This window comes from Scyliorhinus torazame, chromosome 22 (genome assembly GCF_047496885.1).
Source record: "Scyliorhinus torazame isolate Kashiwa2021f chromosome 22, sScyTor2.1, whole genome shotgun sequence".
Taxonomy (NCBI): domain Eukaryota; kingdom Metazoa; phylum Chordata; class Chondrichthyes; order Carcharhiniformes; family Scyliorhinidae; genus Scyliorhinus; species Scyliorhinus torazame.
In genome coordinates, this window is record NC_092728.1 from 75,142,950 (window position 1) to 75,149,643 (window position 6,694).

A 6,694-nucleotide genomic window follows, 5' to 3' on the forward strand; every position below is an offset into this window, starting at 1 on the left:
GAGCAGGGTCAAAGAGCTGAATAGCCTACTCCTGCTCCTATTTTCTATGTTTCTATATTAACTCAAAACAATCCTCCTCTGCTTCCTACAACCAATGGGCTGGTTTAGCTCAGTGGGCTAGACAGCTGGTTTGTGATGCAGAACAAGGCCATGCAGCATGGGTTCAACTCCTGCACCAGCTCACTCGAACAGGCGCCGGAATGTGGCGACTAGGGGCTTTTCACAGTAACTTCATACTTGTGACAAGAAAAGGTTATTATTATTAACAGTATCCTCCTTGTCTATCTGGTTCTCAAAAATCAGCTATCCCTTTCTTCTGTGATTCACTTTGCAATGGGGTTAAAACTGTCACTTGGCATTTTAATAGGTTCCTGTTTGAGTTTCTCCCCCATGACAACCAGATCACATTGCCATGTTTTTGAACAGGTGTTGATCATGACTCCATCATTCTCAATTCAGAATGTTCTGTTTCACGTTAAGTTAAAAAGGACCTTTAAAACATAACCAACTTGTTAAGCCCTGTGTTCATGACAGACTGTTATTGATGCAAGCAGAGATGGCAAATCATTTTGTACAGAATTTACAGCACAAACATTAGGCATTCAGCCCAACTAGTCTATTTTCCACCCTACTCCAATATCCTTCAGTTATTAGTCATGGCAGTAAATTAATAATTTTGTATTATGCAATCATTCTGTATGAAATGCCAAAATCACTTCTTATGTCAGGATTGTGACTAACTGACCGTGCAATTAATTTTGGAGCATTTTGAGAAGTTATTTAGGTAGAATAGAATAGAGGCAACTATTTGTTTAATAGTAGTTAAAGTGGTTCCAAATATTCCTAAAGAATGCTCCACCTACTGTCAATCTGGGTTGGCCCATCTCTCTTGAACCTTACAGCCCTGAGAATCTTACCAGTATTAGGGAAAAGTTCACCTTGCCAGTCTGACAGCTGGGAACAATTGACGTTCACTATGTCCCGTAGTGTCACAATATTTCACAAAAATATGCAACGCATGCACAGAAGCAAAAATAGGAATTGTAAATATATTGCACATATTACGAAGGAAAGTTATTTCAATATATAAGAAAACCCTTTACCTGCAGGGAAACTTGATATAATTAATGTGCACAGAATCAAAAGATTGTGGAGGCTAGAAATTTAGCAGGTAAACTGGGCAGTTTCCACCTGGCTTTACAGAATGGCATCAAACTATCCCAGTAAACTGCACCCATACTTTTATGCGCGCACACAAACTCGCACCTAAAGGCACAAATGGTATTGACATACTGATTGTATGGTAGCTTTTCAATAATGAAATAACCGTGAAACAATCAAAAGCCGACTGCTTATGTGTACAATGCTTCTTTCATTAATATTCATTGGCTACCGCTTTCTGATACACAAACGACTTTTAAAAATCATGAAAATCTTTTGCGATTAAAGATCCACAAGTTTGAACTAGCCGGCATCAAACAATAGCTCTGACGTATGAAACTGAGACCACACAAGCAATGGTGGTCGCGTTGTATAGAAAGAGCACCGCTCTCTACCATATACCCATTGATGGAAAAAATGGACCAAACTATTATTGGATGTTATTGATCGTATGATCTGCCCTTTACAGTGATGTGAATGATAAATTGGCTTATCGATTACTGAGGTGAATGGGCACAAAGATGACTCCAGTTTGGTTTGCTCTCAACACCAACAACAACGTGCATTTATATAGTTGAGTTTTGGATGACCTCAAATTCATGGAGGGTAGAATGTGGGAGGTCGAGTGGAAGTGTGTTTGAATAATTAGGTCTAAAAGTAACAAAGACAGGAGTGAGGATTCCAGCAAAGGATGACCTCAGAACGGGCAGCGTAGACTGATGTGACAGCGGTAGATTCAGAGAATCTTTCCAGTGCAGAAGGAGGCATTTTACCCATCGTGTCTGCACTGGCTCTCTGAAAGATCATTCTACCCAACCTCACTACCCTGCCTTATCCTCGTAACACATTCTTTCTTTTCAGATAACAATTCAATTCCCTTTCTAATATCTTGATCGAACCAGCCTCCACCACATTATAGAACCATAGAATCCCTACAGTGCAGAAGGAGGCTGTTCGGCCCATGAAGTCCGCACCGACCCTCATTATCAGAAAGTTTGTCCCAGATTTCAACCACCTTCTGGGTGAAAAAGAAATCCTTCATCACTTTTACTCCTTTTGCCAATCATTTAAAATCTACGCCCTCCCGTTCTTGATGCTCTCTTGAATGGGGACAGTTTCTCACTATTTACCCTGTCCATGCCCCTTAGGATCATAGAATCATAGAATCATGAATCATAGAATTTACAGTGCAGGAGGCCATTCGGCCCATCGAGTCTGCACCGGCTCTTGGAAAGAGCACCCTACCCAAACCCACACCTCCCCCCTATCCCCATAAGCCAGTAACCCCACCCAACACTAAGGGCAATTTTGGACACTAAGGGCAATTTAGCATGGCCAATCCATCTAACCTGCACATCTTTGGATTGTGGGAGGAAACCGGAGCACCCGGAGGAAACCCATGCACTCACGGGGAGAACGTGCAGACTCCGCACAGACAGTGACCCAAGCCGGGAATCGAACCCGGGACCCTGGAGCTGTGAAGCAATTGTGCTGACCACCTGCTACCGTGCTTGAACCAAGCCTGATCTCGGCCTTCCTTTCTTCAAGGAAAACAATCCTAACCTCTCCAATCTATCCTCATAGCTACAGTTTTTTACTCTGGAATCCTTCTTGTGAATCATCTCTGTACTCTCTCCAATACCTTCACATCCTTCCTCAAGAAATAGGTGGGTTTAGTGCTAGCACATATTTGGTGTTGGAAGCTTATCTCATACAACTGAATAAAATCTTTAAAACTTAACATAGAACAACATAAATTTAAAGTGGTCATTTTCTCTCCGTGCCACATTATTGTATATTCATAGGCAGCTTTGGAACCTACCTCGCCTTGGCCAAAATCATGTTCAACCCCATTGAACTGCTATGCAGAATGTCATCATCTGTAGGCAGATAGTTAGAATAGAGTCGGAGTGAGCATTAGTGAGTTCAATATGAGCATGTTTGACCTTGGGGAACCAGAAACAATTTTCCTTGATCATCTTTCAAAACCGCCACCTCTTGACGCCTTGAAGGGAAAAGGGCAGCAGACACGTGAAAACGCCACCACCGGCAAGTTCTTCAAGCCACCCACCATCCTAACTTGTTTCTTCATTATTGCTGGGTCAAAATCCTGGAACTCCCTACCTAGCAGTGCATGGACTGCCGTGGTTGAAGAAGCCACCTCGCCACTATTGCAATTAGGGAGGGGCAAGAAATGCTTGCCTTGCCAGCGACACTCGAATCGCATGAACGAATAAAAGAATTTAAGGACCAGGTATGAAAATAACATGCATTTTGTATCTTTTTTTAAAGATACTTTATTCCAAACGTACACATCAACAAAATACACAGCCAATCAAAGCATAGTTAACAGTTTGTACAGTTTTCCCCCTTTAAATCCTCTCTCCCCCCCCCCCCCCCCCACCCCTCCTCCCGCGATGAACAGCTCCTCAAATAGAATCATGAGCGGCTTCTGTGGTGATATACATCACTGTAAGTGCACAAAGGGTTAATGTACATACACTACACCTAGCTAGACACTAGAGGGAACACCAGAGACATGACACACAGACAGTCAACCAATAGGTCAGTGAGATTGGACACGCCCAATGGGCAGTCACGCTACACACAGAGGTGACACTACCACAGGAGGGCATTACACCAACCCATATAAAAGGACACATCACACATGCTCAGTCTCTTTCCAGTGGAGACACTCAGTGAGTACAGACACAGGGTTGATTGAACATCACACCCACCACGTGGATTGTAGTAGACTGGTTCGTCAGTCTGAGTAGCTATAGCAGGATTAACAGTAGCGTCGAATCCAAGTAGGAGAATTGTTAATAGTTTAATAAACGTGTTAAAGCTATCTCCAAGTCTGAACCTTTGTCAGAGTGCACATCAAGGAAGCAGCTTATGCTACGTCAAGAGCATAACAAAACACTTCCACCACACCTAAAAACCCTCTGCTGACACCCTCAACTCGAACTTAATTTTCTCCAGCTGGAGAAAATCGTACAAGTCCCCCAGCCAGGCCGCCTTCCCCGGCGGTGCATCCGACCTCCAATTCAACAAAATCCTTCCCTGGGCAATCAGAGAGGCAAAGGCCACAACATCAGCCCCCTTACCCTCCAGCAGCTCCAGCTCCTCCGAGACCCCAAAGATCACGAACATTGGGTCTGGCCTGACCTGAGCCTCCACTATCCTGGATAACGTCCCGAGCACCACCTCCCAAAAGCTCTCCAGCTTCTCGAAATCCCAGAACATGTGAAGCATGATTCGCCGGCCCCCGCCCCCACTTCTCACACCCTGAAAGAACACACTCATCCTCGCCAGTGTCATGTGCACCCTGCGCATCACCTTGAACTGTATCAAGCTCATCCTCGTGCAGGAGGAGGTTGAGTTCACCCGCCGCATTGCCTCACACCAGAGTTCCCATCCTACCTCCCTCCCCAACTCCCCCTCCCACTTACGCTTTATCTTCACCGCCTGTGCCTTGCCCTGCTCCCCCACCCACCCGTATATGTCCCCTATCCTACCCTCTCCCAAATCGTCAGGGAGCTGCAGTTGCTCCAGCAACGTGTACTCTGGTAACCGTGGGAACGTCTGCCAGTCCTTTATTTTGTATACCTTTAATCGAGTGATGCATCAAGTGAAAACAAAATAATACCTCTCAATGCATCACGAATTACCTGGTCACCGTGCATAGCATATCATAAATGATTCAATGAGGATTCGCTTTGTTTGGTACAGATAGAAAAATTGCAGATGCATTTCATTAGACTGAAGGAAGTCTTCACAAAATCGGGCACAATGTCGTCAACCTAACAAAGAAGATTTTTCCCTCCGTTTGAAGCATAGAACTTAAGCTTAACACTGAAAATTTAAAGATAATTTCATGAAAGCAGGGGGTCATGAATGGGATATAAGCAGCCATGGGAAACTAGCTATATGCTGTGTGTCTGTGGTACTCAGGCATGGTATTGATAAAGGAGCATGACTGCTTCTGATTAACTTTCTTGTTTCTTCCAGTCTTCACGTCCTCTCCGTCTGACATGGTGGCTTTAACAAAGAGGCCCCTGAACATTTCTTGTGTGGCAGTTGAGAAAGACCATCGCAGCTCTGCTTTTATCACCTGGTTCCTGAACTTGGAGGACCCCATCCCTGGATTGAATGTCTGGGTTTACCAGTCGCACGCTGGATTTCTATTCTTTCCCAGTCTGAGGGAGGAAGATCTTGGAAAATACACCTGCAAAGCGACATTGGGATTGTCCAGTATCAAAACGACATTCAATATTTATAAGGCCTGTATGTGATACACCTCAATTAAAACAAATGCATGAAATCATACTGTATGCGCTGGCAGCATTGTCCCTGAATTAAATATTAGTGATGCTGTCAGTTAAGATATATGGATAAAACCATAATAGTAGTGAGTGTATTATAATGGGCGGGATTTAATGGTCTCTTAGCGGCTTCCGTATTTCCTGTCACGGTCGCTAAATGCCGTGAGGCTGAAAACAGGATTTCAAAACGCGATCTTCCCTGATGGCGTGATCAGGTTCATGTCCAGGAAGATTTGAATCCATAATAATGTACTGAGCAAGGATAACGTTCAGACCTCATTGAATCTTCCCACCCACCAGGCGTGACGTCACTCTGGCTGCTTTCTGAAAACAGGAACCATGTGCCATGACCTCTGAGAGGGAGGAAGGAGGTGAGCACCCGTATCTCCATCTAGCACGAGGGGGTCTAAGGGGACAGAGGCCGCTGTCAGGCTCTGGGGAGTGGGGGGGGGGTGCCTCATGGGTGTCGGAGGTTGTGAGGATGGGGGTTGCAGCTGATGTGTGTGATCCTGAAGCCTGCTGCCTGTGTCGTATAAGAAGGTCTCACAGGCCTGTGTGAATCTGCTGCCTATGGTGTGGGGGTATGAGCCAGGTGCAGGTGGTGGTAACATGGGGTGGGGGTGGGGGGAGGCAGTGATCAGAGTGAGGGAGGTGGGCCTAATGGGCTGGGTGGATGAGATCCTGAAAAAAAAGCCAACACAATTCCTAGCCTGCTGGGGGCAGAAAACTGGAGTCGCTGTCCAGGAATCGTAAGTGTCAAGGCCCAACATCAATGAGGTCACAGAATTATGCAGCCTGTGTAAGAAAGTGCCTATTAGCTTTGCCTATCCCTGAAGCAGAAAGCAACTTTGCCCTCTAACATTTCTGAGACTTTTGCTCGTCACACTAATTGGCCATCAAGAATTAACCCTTAGCAAAGTCAGCTCCCCCATAAGGTTCAAAGTCAAGGAATGGGATGAATACTCAGGGTTCAAGGATAAACACTTGGATACACATGATCTAGAGGGACTGAATTTGTTTATGTGCCAGACTGAGGTTATGCAGGATCTGAGTGTCCTTCATGGAGCTGTTGGGCAACATAGGAGACACCGCCTCACCAGGGAGACAGTGCGGTACCTGTGCCACATTCCTTCCATCGGTGCCATGTGTAGGTGGAGGCACCACTCTCCCTGTAGCTGCGAAGATCGTGGCAGCCTTCAACTTTC

At 45.3% G+C, this 6,694-nt stretch overlaps 1 long non-coding RNA gene across 1 annotated transcript in view; it reads left to right on the plus strand.

Annotated features, from left to right (window-relative positions):
- Positions 1 to 5,474, plus strand: part of LOC140399140 (uncharacterized) — a 52,014-nt gene extending 46,540 nt beyond the window's left edge. Inside the window, exon 3 of the long non-coding RNA XR_011937641.1 lies at positions 5,176 to 5,474. This is a non-coding gene — a long non-coding RNA (uncharacterized lncRNA). The remainder of the gene's footprint in view (positions 1 to 5,175) is intronic.
- Positions 5,475 to 6,694: the final 1,220 nt, after the last annotated feature.